The sequence below is a fragment of the Ptychodera flava genome, chromosome 5 (genome assembly GCF_041260155.1).
Source record: "Ptychodera flava strain L36383 chromosome 5, AS_Pfla_20210202, whole genome shotgun sequence".
NCBI lineage: Eukaryota > Metazoa > Hemichordata > Enteropneusta > Ptychoderidae > Ptychodera > Ptychodera flava.
Genome location: NC_091932.1, coordinates 3,850,994 through 3,867,060, shown reverse-complemented (window position 1 = coordinate 3,867,060; position 16,067 = coordinate 3,850,994). Strand labels below are relative to the sequence as shown.

The following is a 16,067-nucleotide window of genomic DNA, read 5'->3' as shown; positions in this document are numbered from 1 at the left end:
ATTATCCAAGCAATGTGCCAAGCGCCTGTGGTCTCAACTGGCACCTCTCTTATTTATTTCATATATAAACGAACTTTACGTAACTTCCAGTTCAATGTCTCTGTATGCTGATGACTCCAAGTTGTATCAGTGTATCACATGTACATCAGATTCTTGTAACTTACAAAATGATCTTAATATTGTAGAAAATTCGTGTAAAACCTGGAAACTTAATTATTATAAAAAAATGTATGGTTATCTCATTTAATTTGAGGAAAACACCCATTTTACATGACCATACACTCAAAGATCTCACTCTTTCTAGACTTATACAGTTAACGATCTGGGAGTATACCTAGCATACAATCATTGACAATATATGTCAAGGCTTTCAAACTGTTAGGATTTCTTAAGAGGACCTCTCAACATTTTCAGAACATCAAAACTTTGAGAACTCTGTATACCACTATTGTATGGCCCCATTTGGAGTATGCCAGTCAAATATGGTCCCCACATCAAAAGTATTTTACTGATAAACTTGAACCTGTTCAACGCAGTTTTATTAAATATCTGTGTTGGAAGAGTGTCATAGATTATTCTGATGACAATTACAATTTTCTAACCTCCTTTTTCCAGTTACCTAGCCTAGAATCACGTCGACAGTTTTCAGATGTATCTTTCTTCTTTTAAATGTATACATTCTTTTTATTACTGTCCAGATATTCTTTGTGGTATCAATTTTGCAGTTCCATCTCGTTCACTCCATTTCAAAGCAACATTCAAACCAAATATTTCCAGAGTAAAAGTTCCCTCTTCATCGTTTTTACAATGATCAATGAATCATTTTAACAGTTCTGTATGTCAACATGACATGGATATTTTAACTGTTCTTACCAAGAGTTTCATAATATTATGCGTCTCAATTTACATTCTACCATGTAACGTATTGTGTTATTTTTATTATTTTATTCATATGCTTTAATGTGATTTTAATGGATGTTTTTCCAAACTATAGTTGTCTGAGTTTTTTAGCATTCAACGCTTTTATGTTGTTTCGTTTTGTTTTTATGTATTTTGCTTTGTAGACTGTGTTATTATTATGGGAGCTGTAACTGGGCGAAAGCCCGTTGCTCCTGCTATGAATACAAAAATAAAATAAACACCAGTACACTACAAAGAAACACATTACTATGGAAATCCGGTCACGACATGCGACCTGCGACTTCAAAACTGCGACCTGCGTCCTGCGACTTTGAAACATGCGACCTGCGACTTCTGCATTTAGACCTAGGTGTAACCTGCGACTTCACAACAGCGACCTGCGACTTCACAACTGCGACATGCGTATATAAGAAAATGACAGCAACTTTACACATCGTTTTCTACCTTTGAAAGTGATGTGGTATATTGAATTGATCAATGTAATTTAATGATATGGAAAAACATAGCGAGACACCGGTGAATTGATAGTGCTTTGACCCTGTGTTAGAGTGATTCGTCTTAAATGCTGCATGTATTAAACTGTCAATTGAAACGTATTTGTAATATTCGTAACATGAAAAATATCGACTCAGCAAGTCAAAGTAGAAGTGCTTGATCATTTATTTTGATAAAACATTGCAACAGAAACTTGGATTTTGAGACTTGGAAAGTTTAAATCTGCATCGACGTTACATACTTCATTGAATGCATGCGATATGTTCACTTGCATCAAAGACCTTCAATTGAATTGCTTGGATTGCTTTTCATGACAATAGCAGTAAAAAGAATGTCACCGTACGCGTCGCAATCACTCCGTTTACTTATTCAATCGGGCGGTCGACTGGTCCCTTGTGACCTTAAAAATAACGGAGAAGACAAAACTGTATCAGCCAAATATTTAGTACAAACAATTAATGTAAAACAATTTATCTCAGAATAGATTCCAGAGATGCAGAGAAAGCGATATTTTAGTCGGTCCTTTCGGTTTATACTCGGGGGTTTATATACTTTGTATTGAATCTATTCGTGATGGTACGCAAAGTAAGGAAGTATATTTAGCGATAATCAGCTATCCTTATGTGATCAATAATAAGTTATGGAGCGTTACGCGATGCCTGTACTACAATAAAGCTGATGTCGTATTAAGACTTGTCCACCCGGAGCGAAAAACATAACCATTTGTGTCTACATTTCAAATAAATTGACACTAACCATGGTCAAGTGCAGCCTGTCTGCATACGTAGGCATGTTTCCCATTTTTCTTGATACTTGCAAGGGCTTTGTTAAACATTCCAGAACGTGACTGTCTTTACGTGTTGTCAGGTGGAAACCTGCGTATTTGTACCTGAGTGCAATGCCCATGGAGTGACTGCAAACAACAGAATTTTGACCATAATCATAATGACGTTTCGGATTGTCATTTGTCTTATTCGCTCAGCTGTTTTATATGTACATAGGGCCTATACCAATGAAGGTCATGCATACCAGCGAAGGTCACGCGTACGCGTAGCTGTAAGTAGTTCGGTTACAGTGAAAATATAATTCGTATTTTCACTAGTTAAAATATGGGTTCATATCAGTACCGTCTAAACAATGGAAGAATGGCAATACAGGCATAGCATGTATGATAATATGAATCATACACCTGTCAGCTAAATGGTTTAGTAGATTAATTTTCGGCGAATTTGCAGTCAATTATTTGTCATACACATAGATTATAAGAGTATATTTTGTTAATGGTCGATTACGGGTCAGTCTATATTCTGACGTTTAATACGAATCTGTCACAGCGATTTTTTATGCATATGATGTGCAGCGATTAAGATATTTGTTCGGTGCACAAATCCTGTAAAGTTCGAACGAGATCGCTGTTACCGTTCTCTGCAATGTAACACAACGTATTTTTAGTACATCATCGACACGGTGGATATCTTTTATTATCAATGGCGGTACGTGCCTGTGATCTTTTCAAAGGTTAACGTTGCCAAAGTAAATAATTTTGACCTCGGCTTAAAGTAATTTAAACTCATTTATGTCCACAGGTGTAGATTAATACCGATAAAGACATTGATTACACTGAACGACACAGGACAGGAACTGTGATTTAATCTTTGGAAGGGAAGATATCAATTGAGCTCTATTTGTCATCGCTATTAGCCTACGTCTTTAAAATCTTGTTGGTAACTTTGTTGTGTATGTACTCCGTCAGAGGAAAATGTAAGAATGCTTATGTAAGCCAATCATTCCAACTAAATAAAACGAGCCCATGACGTCGCGTATTTTATTTAGAGACACAGTCTGTCTGTTGGAGAGTAATGTCAAGATTTGCCTTTGTAAAATAATTTTTGTCTTTGTCATTTTCTGATCCGTAATACATAGTAAGACTAGCCTTCAGGGCAAAATGAGCTGGTCCGACAGATTCTCATTGATGACGTCATAGTTGTGTATTGGGGTAACGTTTCAGCTTACTGTCAGTGTTATAAACGGGAGAGTGGTCTCAACCAAAGTCCAATACGTCACTGTATTAGCGAGTGTCTTCTCTGTAGTCAGAGATTATGAATAAGGAATTTTAATAGGAATGACATCGATGATTTTACTTCGAGCTCGGAATTCGGAACAAGTGAGAGCCAGCCTTCGATTTCTCAGGATAGAAACATTCCCCGTAACATCACATTAGCTTCCTATAATGCCGCGTTTCGACTCTTGTCATACAATGGTCAAGCAAAATGTTGACAGGTCACATTCATGCACTGGTTGAAAATTTTAAAAGTCTTATGATGTCATGCCAAAATTGATCTCTTTTCGAGACGGTATCGTAGAAATGGAAATGTATTATTGTGTTGGGCCAAGAAAAGATCGTTTCTGGTCCCCGCGCGCGTCATTTCAGAACCTGCGCGTCATGGCATTTTTTTGGGTTACATACACATCAGTACAGCTATCCTTGATGCCCCTGTTTGCATGTCCAAAATGCTAAAAAAAGAAAACGGAAGTATTACGCAGCCAGTGATCAAATACAAGAGCTGCTGCATCAATAGTGCCAAACCAGCATTGCTAGAAATAAAAAAGAAGGAAAAATAGAAAACCGCGTCGCCGCATCACTTTTGCTGAATGTCAAGTACCAGAAACAATATTTTTGGCCTTATATAAGAGAGTAGCGATCGCTGTCGTCACGGTCATAGACTATTTCCATAAATCACAGAATGCGTTGTCCCTTACCTGATACAACTAGTACCGGACACCACAACATCAACGCTTTGGTAGCAGACATGTCATATCCGGTGGTGCATCAACACTGAAACAATCAATAACAAATTTAAATTCTTGTAGTGTTCTCCATATTTCAGATATTTTGACCAGCAAACCAAACATATTTGCCAAAGTTTGAAATCTACCTCTCGTCAAATACCCCAACTTTAAAATAAATTGACATAAAAATGCTCTTAACCTTCCTACCCAAGTGCCCTGACACATCTGTATATCATAGATAATACACGGTTTAGTGGTTGGTTGAAACGACTGTCAGATTATGTAGAGTCCGGGAGACATAGAGAGGGACAGTCAAAATAACAGAGAATGTGGTAACACCATTATTACATTTTCAAAGATGAAGAAATACTTCATTTTTGTGATAGAAAGCCCTAAAAGTAATTGCATTCTTGACTTTGCAGATCTGAGTAAACATTATAAATTCGGGAAATATTTCTGAAGTATGCATGCTATCTACGCAGCATAAACAACTTCCCTCCAACTCCAAGATGAGACAGTCAACTCACCTCCGTATCTTCAACGTTTGTGACAGTAAATTCCGATTCGGAGTTTACGACGTTGTGCCTTGGAATATACCGTCTTTAAGTAGTGTACATGTAACAAGTAGACGAATTGGTAGGTACACCTCCTGACAAAACTTAATGTGATTGAGTTAAAGTCAGTGATAGCAGTTACGATATGGCAGATTACAAAGCAGAGAATCGCCCGTCCTATCAGATTTGGATTACAGTAGGAACTTTGAACTCTTACGACACTGGGGTCGTCGATTTGACAACCAGAATATGTTTATTTGATAATCGCTCAAGTCTTATTAAAGTACAAATATTGGATTTGGTCTCTTGCAAGTCGTATTCTAGACCGACATTGCTCGTTGTTGAAGTTGCGATCAACTATAAATTAATCTAGAAGCTAATCGCGATAGATTAATCATGACATGTGTCTAATTTGAGGCATGTACATCGGCGTTGTCGATTTGGCCTGCCTGTTTTGTGTTATACATGCATTCTGCAAACACTGTTTATTTGCCTAGGCATTGTCACTTACTTGTTGATTATAGCTATAGGTCACGTGGTAAAAATGACAAACGTATAGCAGCAGCTTCGAAAATATGAAATCAGGAAGATGAAAGGTATGTTCATGCTTTAAATCCTGTGAAACTACAGTTTTTAATGTTGTAGAGTATTCATGTCAACATAATTTCGGCTGTGTTCTCAAACACCGCTGAAGGGGGCAGTTGATTTGAGGGGCCTTGAAAATGTGAGGGTTCATCAGAGGAGATTCGAATACATAGTAGTACTTAAAGAAGAACTTGAAAAAATACGCTGTTTGTTGGAAATAACCTAATTAAGTGACCCATGTTGAACAGAAAGGAACTAGAATACAAATACACAACACCATACAGAGTTCTCATTGAGAAAGCAGTAAAGGATCAGGTTTTTGTCATGCTTTGTGTATGAACTGCAGATTTCATAATAATTAGTATACGCTTTGCAAACATCCAGATATCTCTGATAGTCATATCTCTGATATTTTAAAGTTATGCGTCCGAAGGGCACGCCGAAAACTATAATTGAATGATGCAAATTATGACTGGTATCATGATGTTTTGCAAAACACTTTCAATTTGCAAAAATGCAGATATATCTAATATATATCTCCGATATGTTAAAGTTACACGCCCAAGGGAGCACCGAAAACTGGATATGAATAATGCAATTCTTGGCTGGTACGATGTATTTTATGCAAGTATGAGCCGGTGCCTTAATTCAAAAACAGACTGACACCTCTATCGAGCATTTCAAAAACACACTGACCCCCAAACCAAAGGGAAAAACTAAAACGAAGGGGGAAGGGGGAAGGGGGAAATACGAAGGGCTATGATATTCTCAAAAATCAAAATCAAAACCAAGCTCGAAATGAAAATGAAAATGAAAATGCAAAGGAAATCCAAAGTCAAAATCAAAGTTGAAATAAAAGTATGAAAAGTGATTTCATGAGCCTCCTCGGTTACCGTACTATTTGGTTACAGAACACAAACATGAACCCACATACAGAAGAATCAGATGTATCCCTAACGTTAAGAATGGAACAAGAGACATCACGGTGTCAACTTGGGAGGAAAATGAAATTGAAGAGATCATGACATCATAGAATTGAAGAGCAACAGTCGACTTAAAAAGTACATCACCCATTGATGAAGATTTTCAATACGAATTACAGGCTAGTACACTAGAAAAATGTTTTTCAAATAATGCACGAACAAGTCTGGAAATATTTGATGTGTATATAATTCTCATGACACTGAAAAAGAATGGTAAAGTGATAATGATTTATATTGGTCAAGTTCAAGTTTTGAAATGTAGTATTGTTGCGTGACTTGTATTTATATAAAAATATGAGATACTGTGTTTTTGTTTAGACAAACAAGTCAGTGCTACTTTTCCTAATCCGTGTAGAGTTTGAAAACCGAACACTCAACCTGATTTATCAATGTTGCAATTAGCAGCTGATGTCCTTTCAAGCTGAATATTGTCTTGATCACCAGTAAAGCAGCAAACAAATTCGAAACACAACCTTTGTAATATTGTATTTATTAAAGCCTCAATAGCTGCGAATTTTATGCATTATTTTCATTATTTTATTTTTAAACCAAAGTTGGTACGCGTATAAATGTGCTAACTGAAGGACTTGGATAGAAGTATCACTGCGCACTGAATTGGACCATGCCTGCGCGTTTTAACAGGTTCAATAATGAACGGGTGTCGCACTAATAAAATGGCGCTTCCACTGAAAATTATAAAAATGCAGTATCTCCTGCACATACACATTGTAATCATAAAAGAAACAAGCATGATGCCATTTACTCGAATGCACAACCCACGATGGCCAACATTTTGTTGTTGTAATCTTTATTTCCTCTGTCACATGATTAGTCTTTGAAAATGGCGGGAAATCTAAAATGATGTTAAAACGTTTGAATTTACATGCCACTTTCGACCAGTGTTATACACTTTTTCAGTCTTTAATGGGTCTTATAGAAAACTCTTGGAAAACTGAGGACATTTTGGATCAGTTTATTACACATTCGCAGCTATAGGGGATGTAATTTGTCAAATTAGATAGCAAGAGAAATATTCTAATTATAAGAAAGAATTGAGATAGACAAGGAATAAATTATCAACACATTTAATGGTATAATTCTTCAATTACTGAATTTCTTAATTTTAATTGTTAAACAGATGTTAGATTAAAAATGAATTATTTTAAGGAATTGCCAAGCATCTTGATAATTTTTTCGCACTCAGACAATGAAGTCAGAGATATGTTTTGAAAACATAACAAGCATGAGATTGTGAGTTTATCCCTGATGAACGCACAGATTTGAAATAAAATGCAAATCATATCAGAGACATAAACTGTGATCAAAGCTAAAACTATTTTAATTTGTCCAGAACTAAGAATGTTGAAGACACTCATTTTAATAGTAGTTAACCGATGTACTTTATAATAGAAAGGGCAGGTTAGTGGAATTAGATTGGTCATTTGTGTTGTAGTAAATATGCGCTTTCAATAAAATACATGAAGAGACGAATACACAATATCTATCGTCGCTGCTCGCCTAACAGGTTCGTAGAGCTCCCGGGTAGAGCTAGCATAGAAAAGGTATAGTCGTTCAGTAAGCACCTCTACCTTGTAGAAAATAGCTTCAAAAATGCTTTACTTGTTTGCATGTAATTCACTGAAACAAGAATAAAATGGCGATCATGATAACGATCAATGAGTGATTGAAATCGGTGACGGACTGTTGGCCGCCGTACACCGATTCTCTCACGCTGAAGGGATTAGCGACGTCAGGGCGCCATCCAGTGGCAAACACGCGCAGAGAAGCACCACTGCCATCTTCTGTCATCATTGGAATGGCGAATACCGTAGCTCCAGTAGCGGGTAGCTTGTCCATATTGGCCACATTTTCGAATACTGAAGATAATTGGAGAATGGAGCGATAATTAATGGAAAAGTAAGTTTGTGATTTCGATTTATGGATAGTAGTGATTCCATAAGTAAATTGTAAAGGACTAAGTTGTCGTCATGTCACACTGCTGCTGCTGCTACTGCTGTTGTTATTAACTTGTGTAAATGAGGTACAGAGTGGATGTTACATATCTAATGATCTATTTTCATCACATATATATTTACATCACAACCAGCAGCTGGTGAGCAACATGACGACTTGTCAACCACGACGACTCTGGCATTGTAGCCTTGTACCGGGGAGTGCATGTTATGAAGGGAAAATCTTCCAACACCGAACAAAAGAATCATTTCATCAGCACAGACAACGTTACCTTATTCCTAACTTCGCGTGACTTACTCAAATTTTAGATAACGTCAACAGTTGCACTACATCAAAGTGGTAATGTCAACGTTTTCTTCGTCGCGCAGACGCAGAATCAAACTATCTATTGCAAGTCGATAAAAACGCCAATTTTGTTGAAATACGTTAACTTTCCAAATTTCATTTGCATCGACTAACTTCAATTAATGAATTCTTTGTGCTTACAGGTTCGGCAGCACCTGCTATCTGTCAGGAATCGCGTCATTTGTGAAAACAAAATAGTGCACTTTTTTGAAACAAAACGATGCACAGTAGGACCACTGTTTTACCAATACTGACCCTATTAAATCTGTTGCGAGACTATGGTGAACCACTGTGCTGAGATAGCCAAACCGTAGCTGCATGTGTGCTGTCTACGGGGTATCTACTATACAACTTGTAATTACAGAGACACATTTCTGATAATAAGCTGACAGTTAATTCGTACTATCCTGTACTCATCTCACAATGAGCGCTAGCCTTACTGAAAGGTCCAAACTCTTGTATGTTAGTTGCAAAGACTTCAAGTGCGTGATCCCAATACGACAGCACTTTGGATAATTTTCAGCTGACTTTAAATAACTGCAGACAAATTACTGCTTTATATTACGGACCCTTTGATATAATGTTAAATCGCTCCGAAAACGAGGTGATTGGCCTCTTTCTGTAGCGTCTTACACACTGTCAGTTGTGTTTGTGGTTATGCGCATTTTGGTTTTCAAGAGTAAGCGGACACGGCACATTGTCTCGACCACACACTTGCTCTTGATTAATGCTAGGCTATCGAAGAGGGCGTCATTTTGGTCATCGAAGAGATGACTAAAGAAAAAATAAAATTACTGGTGACGTTTGTTTACACACCATCTTACCTGGAATATTGTGTTCAAATGCAGTAAGGTGGCTTTCGAATTTAGAATCTTTACCGCGATCAAATGAGGGAGTATCAACTCCTATAGCTTTCACCTGTGGAGAACAAAAAGACATTAATTCCAGTACTGAAATGAATGACAGATTAAAAAGCCAGTCCTTTGATTAAGATAGTAATTTCAATTTCAATTTCTGTGATCAACGTATAATGTATGGGAAATTTTTAATAAATCTATGATATGCAATTCATTTTACTAAAAATCACGTCAATTGCGATGGAAAATCTGATAAACACTGACGGGAAGACACACTTCTGAATGTAAACGTTCATAAGGATGAAACAGTTTTGGCCGATTTTTTTATTCAGAATTAAATTTGCTACTTGCTTCATTCTCGACTCAAAGAAAGACGTTTACCGCATATGAAATGTTGCATTTGAAATTTTGTTTAAGTGACCTTAAACCATTTAGGGGTGGCCCATTTGATTTCGAGGCAATCGCTGATTGACAAACTATGAAATACTTGCACAGCACAAAAAAATTACCCACAACTCTGTTTGATTTGTTTCAATGATGGTTAGTTTTCATATAATTGTTTCTGCTCTGCATATAAACAGTAACGGAAAACATAAAAAATTGTTTAATAATATTAGAAAAAGTGCGTTTAGATATTTCAGTAAAACTTTCAAAATAATCATTAAATTACCGCTAAAGTCATATATTCTGCAGGTACCTTTGGGAAGTAAGTCATGGCAAACTGAAGGGGTCATTCTCTGTGAAAAGTCAGAAAGTAACTCTCTTTTGTCATTTCCATTGAAAAAAATAATATCCTTTTGTTTTATCAAACAGGTGCAACTAGTCTCCTTTCTATTATATATTATTCTGTACTGCTGTAAACACAATCTGTGGAATTTTTGCAAAAAAAGTATCTCATCTATCAATCAAAGATAATTATCCTAATTATTTAAAAAGGGAATAGAGGAGAATGCTGTACTGAAAAGTATTCAGAATTTTTAAAACGTGTATCTGAATCTGTACATTTTCAACTTCCCCGAGTAATTACCAGTGGTACAGATCATAATGAATCATGGGATATCTCCAGACCTGTGTAGCATCACTAAATTTGAAATAACCAGGACTAGTGTTTAGTATGTATATGTATCATTCAGGCCTTCCCGTAACTGACACTTATATTTCTTAGTCATTCAATATATACAATCATGAAAAATGTTACTTCTACAATATTTTGTCTTTATTAATCATTGTTAGTCATAAATTGTCCGAGAAACAGCTTGTGTATTTCTTTTAATACAAGTCATCGTTGATGACACAGTCCCCACTTGTTCATGGGTACTTTGATTACATGTCCTCAGAAAGGATAGAATCATCTTCATTAATTAGGTCTGTGATAAAAATACTGCGATACAGATGGTGCTCAATGGCCAAGAATGAGTTCCATGGTGATGAAAACATAAAACCAATGTAGGCAACCATCCTAAAGTTCATAAAATGAGTCAACTAGGAATTAATCAACAGGATGTTGTAAAACACTTTTGCATACAATCCTAACACTTAACAGATTATCACTGTTACCATATTTCTTGATGCAGTATTTACAACACTATGAGATCAACATCTGTATCAAGGTTCATCAAATTTGACGTTGTATTAATTTGTGGCTATATCACTCTAATTAGGAAAGTTCATTACTACTGCAATTAAAAATTAATGGAAATGACACTGATAAATGTCTTTTTCAATGTTAAAGCAATGTGAGCTTAACATCTGTACAAAATTTCATGAATTTGATGCAGTATTTCTTGACATATCAGCCTACTTACGAAACTTCAATAATTGACATGTTACTGCTACATGACGTGAAACAAATTGACGAGCATATGTATGAAATAGGTCAATGTCCTTGTACCAACTTTGAATGATACTGGTGGAAATATGTCTGAGTTATGGCTCTGTACATTCGAAAATTGTAACAAAATCACAGCCATGCAGCGATATTTGATCTTACTGTTTAAAAAATCAACACGTATATTTTCTATATGTATAACATAAGTCAGAGTCCATGTACCAACTTCGAATAAGATCAGTTGAGACTTGCCAGAGTTATGGCTCTCGACATGAAACAACCATAACAAAATTGCTACCATGTGGCCATATTGGACCATCTCGTGAAACAAATCGACATACATATGTATAAATAAGTCAATGTCCTTGTACCAACTTTGAATAAATTCGCTTGATACAAGTCTGAGTTATGGTTCTGGACATGAAAAATTCAGAAAAAAAAATGGCACCACTGCGGCCATATTGGATTGTATCACAAAACAAATCAATGTGCATATGTATGACATAGGTCAATGTCCTTGTACTATGTTTCAATAAAATCCGTGAATAAAATCAGTTGAGATGTGCCCAAGTTTTGGCTAAGGACATGAAAAAATTGTAACAAAATGGCTGCCATGCAGCCATATTGGATCATATCTGAAGCAAATTGACCTACATATGTATGACATAGGTTAATGTCCTTGTACCAACTTTGAATAAAATCGGTTGAGATATACCTGAGAATTATGGCTCTGTACATGAAAAAATCGTAACAAAATGGCCGCACAGCAGCCATATTGGATCGTATCACATAACAAATTGACATGCATATGTATGACATTAGTCAATCTCCTTGTACCAACTTCGAATAAATTCGCTTGATACATGTCTGAGTATTATGGCTCTGTACATTAAAACATCGTAATAAAATGGCTGCCTGGCAGCCATATTGGATCGTATCACAAAACGAATCAATGTACATATGTATGACATGGGTCAATGTCCTTGTACCAACTTTGAATAAAATGGGTTGAGATATGCCTGAGTTATGGCTCCTTACATGAAAAAATCGTAATAAAATGGCCGCCTGGCGGCCATATTGGATCGTATCACCAAAAAAATCAACGTGCCTATCTATGACATTGATCAATGTCCTTGTACCAACTTTGAATAAAATCGGTCGAAACATGTCTGAGTTACGGCTCTGTACATGAAAAAATTGTAATAATATGGCCATCTGGCGGCCATATTGGATCGTATCACAAAACAAATCGATGTACATATGTATGACATGGGTCAATGTCCTTGTACCAACTTTGAATAAAATGGGTTGAGATATGCCTGAGTTATGGCTCCTTACATGAAAAAATCGTAATAAAATGGCCGCCTGGCGGCCATATTGGATCGTATCACCAAAAAAATCAACGTGCCTATCTATGACATTGATCAATGTCCTTGTACCAGCTTTGAATAAAATCGGTTGAAACATGTCTGAGTTATGGCTCTATACATGAAAAAATCGTAATAAAATGGCCGCCTGGCGGCCATATTGGATCGTATCACAAAAAAAATCAATGTAGATATCTATGACATTGGTTGATGTCCTTGTACCAACTTTGAATAAAATCGGTTGAAACATGTCTGAGTTATGGCTCTTTACATGAAAAAATCGTAATAAAATGGCCGCCTGGCGGCCATATTGGATCGTATCACAAAACAAATCGACGTGCATCTGTATGACATATGAAGTAATCCTTGTACCAAGTTTGAATGAAATCGCTCTTTGCATCTGTGAGATATCTGCGTGAACGGACGCAAGCACGCACGCACGCACGCACGCACGGACGCACGCACGGACATGACCAAACCTATAAGTTCCCCCGGACGGTGTCCGTGGGGACTAATAAACTTTGCCGGTTCCTAATGATGTTCACATTTAGTACTTAATCTTGTAAGTTGTGACAATATTAGCTATGTTAGGATATCGCTTAGTTTTTCAGATATCAACAATTATTTTAGCAGAAAATGCTTATCTTATTGCTTAGAGTTTGAACTTTGGTTTTCAGATTCCAAGCATTCCAAAAAATTCCCCTGTTTTATGAAACATTAAAAATTGCCAAAACATAAGATTTTACAGGGACAAAGCCACCTTTTCACCTTTTTTCGTGGCTTAAAGTTAGGTGTTTTAGGTTCAAGAAAGTTTGTAACGTTGTTTTGAGTTCGACAAAGTGTTACATAATGTGTATTTATTCTTCAAATATTTATTCCCAAAATTGCAGTGCATATTATTCTTACCTGGCTAGAGGGTCTCTGAGTTATTGACCACATTTGTCAGACTCCCTAATTATCTTATAATTATCCATGTCGCCACAATCTCTATGCGGAGATTGTAGCGTGTTGTTACTTTTAGAACCTTGGTGACGGAATATCAGACTTTGTTTATTTATAATTTGTTTCTTCGTACGCATGCCGTCCTTGTCCCTTCAAGTAATGGATATCTGTCTGGATGATAAACAGTTGACCTGTTTTGTTTGACATGTGTCCGAAAACTAAGTGACGTTATTGTTTATAAAGTATTTGACAGCATCTCCTAAATTTACAATGTGAATTGGCATGTATACAGTAAAACACTTATTTCCGGCATGTAAGCAGGGGGGTCTCGTTATGGTGTTCTCATGATGGGCAGTGAGGTGAGAGAAATATAGTGAATGGGAGAGGAAATTTTTAAGTTCGTATCCGGAGAACAGTTGTGAACAGCTTTCAATTCGCCCTCCTAATTTATTTCTTCATAAGATACCATAGTGCGAATGACATTTTACATTTAATGTTATTCTGATTAAAATTTCTCCAAACTTGCTGATATGCTGCCCCTCAAAAAATACAGCTGAGGTATTTATCAGTGTTGTGTCTGAGAATGCAAATATTACAGAGTTTTTATGAGACTTTTCTCACCTTTCTGTTCTCAGTAAGCCATCTTGCAGCGTCTGGGTGGAAGCCTGGAAAATTTATCTTCGAAGTGTCGTTCTCTGTACCGAAGTAAAGGGTCTAAATGAAAAAGTTAAGTGCGTTAAGCAAGTTAGATGAAATGTTGACAACGTTACTTAAATGAAAATGAATCTTTGGTAGGCCCAACAGATAGAAAGTGGTAGTAATTAATTTCAATACGAAGTTCCTTTTTGAATATTGTCCCTTTCACGATAAGTTGAAACGATGATTTCAACCTTTATATTCATGGGCACTTATCTTTTTCGTCCTCAGTCAAAACACAGATATAATACTGCTATGTAACTATATTACAGACGATACAGGGGCGTGAACTGTATTACCTGTTAAACAAGAAAACGATAAAATGAGAGAGTAACATTATCTTATAACTCCATTCGGTGGGAAAAGTCGATAATCTGGCACAGATCCAAATTTCAGTACTGGATCAGAAAACAACTTGGGGAATGTCAAATCTTCAACATCCTTAAATTCGGGAGTGTAATAATACTGTAGAGTAATTCAATCAAAAGCAAAACAATTTATCTTAGTTTAAAGTTGTTTGTCTGACTTTGGCAAACTCCACACCTTATTGCCATAACGACCCGACCAGCCATAGTCTATCATTAATATGACGTCATCTGGGATACGACCATGAGTCTCTTCCCAAGACTCCAAATCATCGATTTCTAAGAATGCATCGACATCCCTGGCAACTTTCTCCCTGATATCCACTTTAACGGCATTGCCAATCAGTGCATCAAGGACCAAACGCACTACAAATCTGTCTTGACGTCATCATCTCCTTACATGGTAATCGGCATACCGTATTTTTTAGCAAAGGAGACACAGAATACGTCGGAGTATTCAGTTTCAAAACGTATTACATTGTGTGATGTTGTCAAAAAAGGTGATGTTACTGCAGTGGTATAAATTACAAAACACAAAAGTTCAAATCAGTTTATTTTGGACTGGCTTTTCCCAACATTTCATATTGTTTCTTATGCCAGATTTGACCACGTGCTTACTGGAGACCCCTTTACATGCAAATTTTGTGTCAAATGGTGTGTTCTCCTGGAAAAACAAACGTACGATTTCTATATGAAGGAGGCGAAATTTGCCCTCAAAACTCGAAACCACCCCTTTGGGGTGTACCTAGCTATTTTGAACGAGCTTCTCGAATCTGCAGCTCTGTTTCGAAATGATGGTCTGGTTTTCTCAGCTCAAGGATAAGTGTTCTCCATCGCTGTGGGCATTACTATTCTCAACTGGGGGTACAGTTTCCAGTCGTAATGTTTTTCATTGTGTCCGGGATATAAAACCTTTCCTTTTCACAATTTTACTTTAATTAACACTAGTCCACATCTTGTCAGCGATTAAACATGTTACAAGTTTAAATGTTAAATTCTGGTCTCGAGCCCTCTTGTTAATTCGACCAAACTGAAATTACCTCTCCCACTTTGTCTCGTCCAGTGGGTGTAGCAAGGGTCGTGCCATCGCCTAGGAAACGGAGGGTGCATTAATTGTTGCATTTCGATGCACATTTTGATTATATTCAGAAGATTTTGTGGCAAAAACTCAGATAGAGAAGCATTAATATTCACATCTCACTTATTCAAGACTGGCTGAGAGCAGCACTTCCATTCAGTTAACATCATTACGCCATTTATTATGCCAAGAAAGATGAAGCCAAGACATTTTGCCCTCCCTGGTCTCAGCCAGAAATGGTTATACCTTACAGAGTTTTTTCCCACGGAATGAAAACAAATGTACTT

The 16,067-nt window shown here is 36.7% G+C and overlaps 2 long non-coding RNA genes across 2 annotated transcripts; both read right to left on the bottom strand.

Annotated features, from left to right (window-relative positions):
* Nucleotides 1–1,647: 1,647 nt before the first annotated feature.
* On the bottom strand, nt 1,648–4,889 carry LOC139132429 (uncharacterized). The gene is made up of 4 exons (XR_011552290.1): nt 4,734–4,889; nt 4,177–4,252; nt 2,173–2,329; nt 1,648–1,816 (listed from the first exon to the last, which is right to left on the bottom strand). It is a non-coding gene; the product is annotated as an uncharacterized lncRNA (long non-coding RNA).
* Nucleotides 4,890–9,477: 4,588 nt separating this feature from the next.
* On the bottom strand, nt 9,478–15,031 carry LOC139132428 (uncharacterized). The gene is made up of 3 exons (XR_011552289.1): nt 14,881–15,031; nt 14,263–14,355; nt 9,478–9,565 (listed from the first exon to the last, which is right to left on the bottom strand). It is a non-coding gene; the product is annotated as an uncharacterized lncRNA (long non-coding RNA).
* Between the last annotated feature and the right edge of the window lie 1,036 nt (nt 15,032–16,067).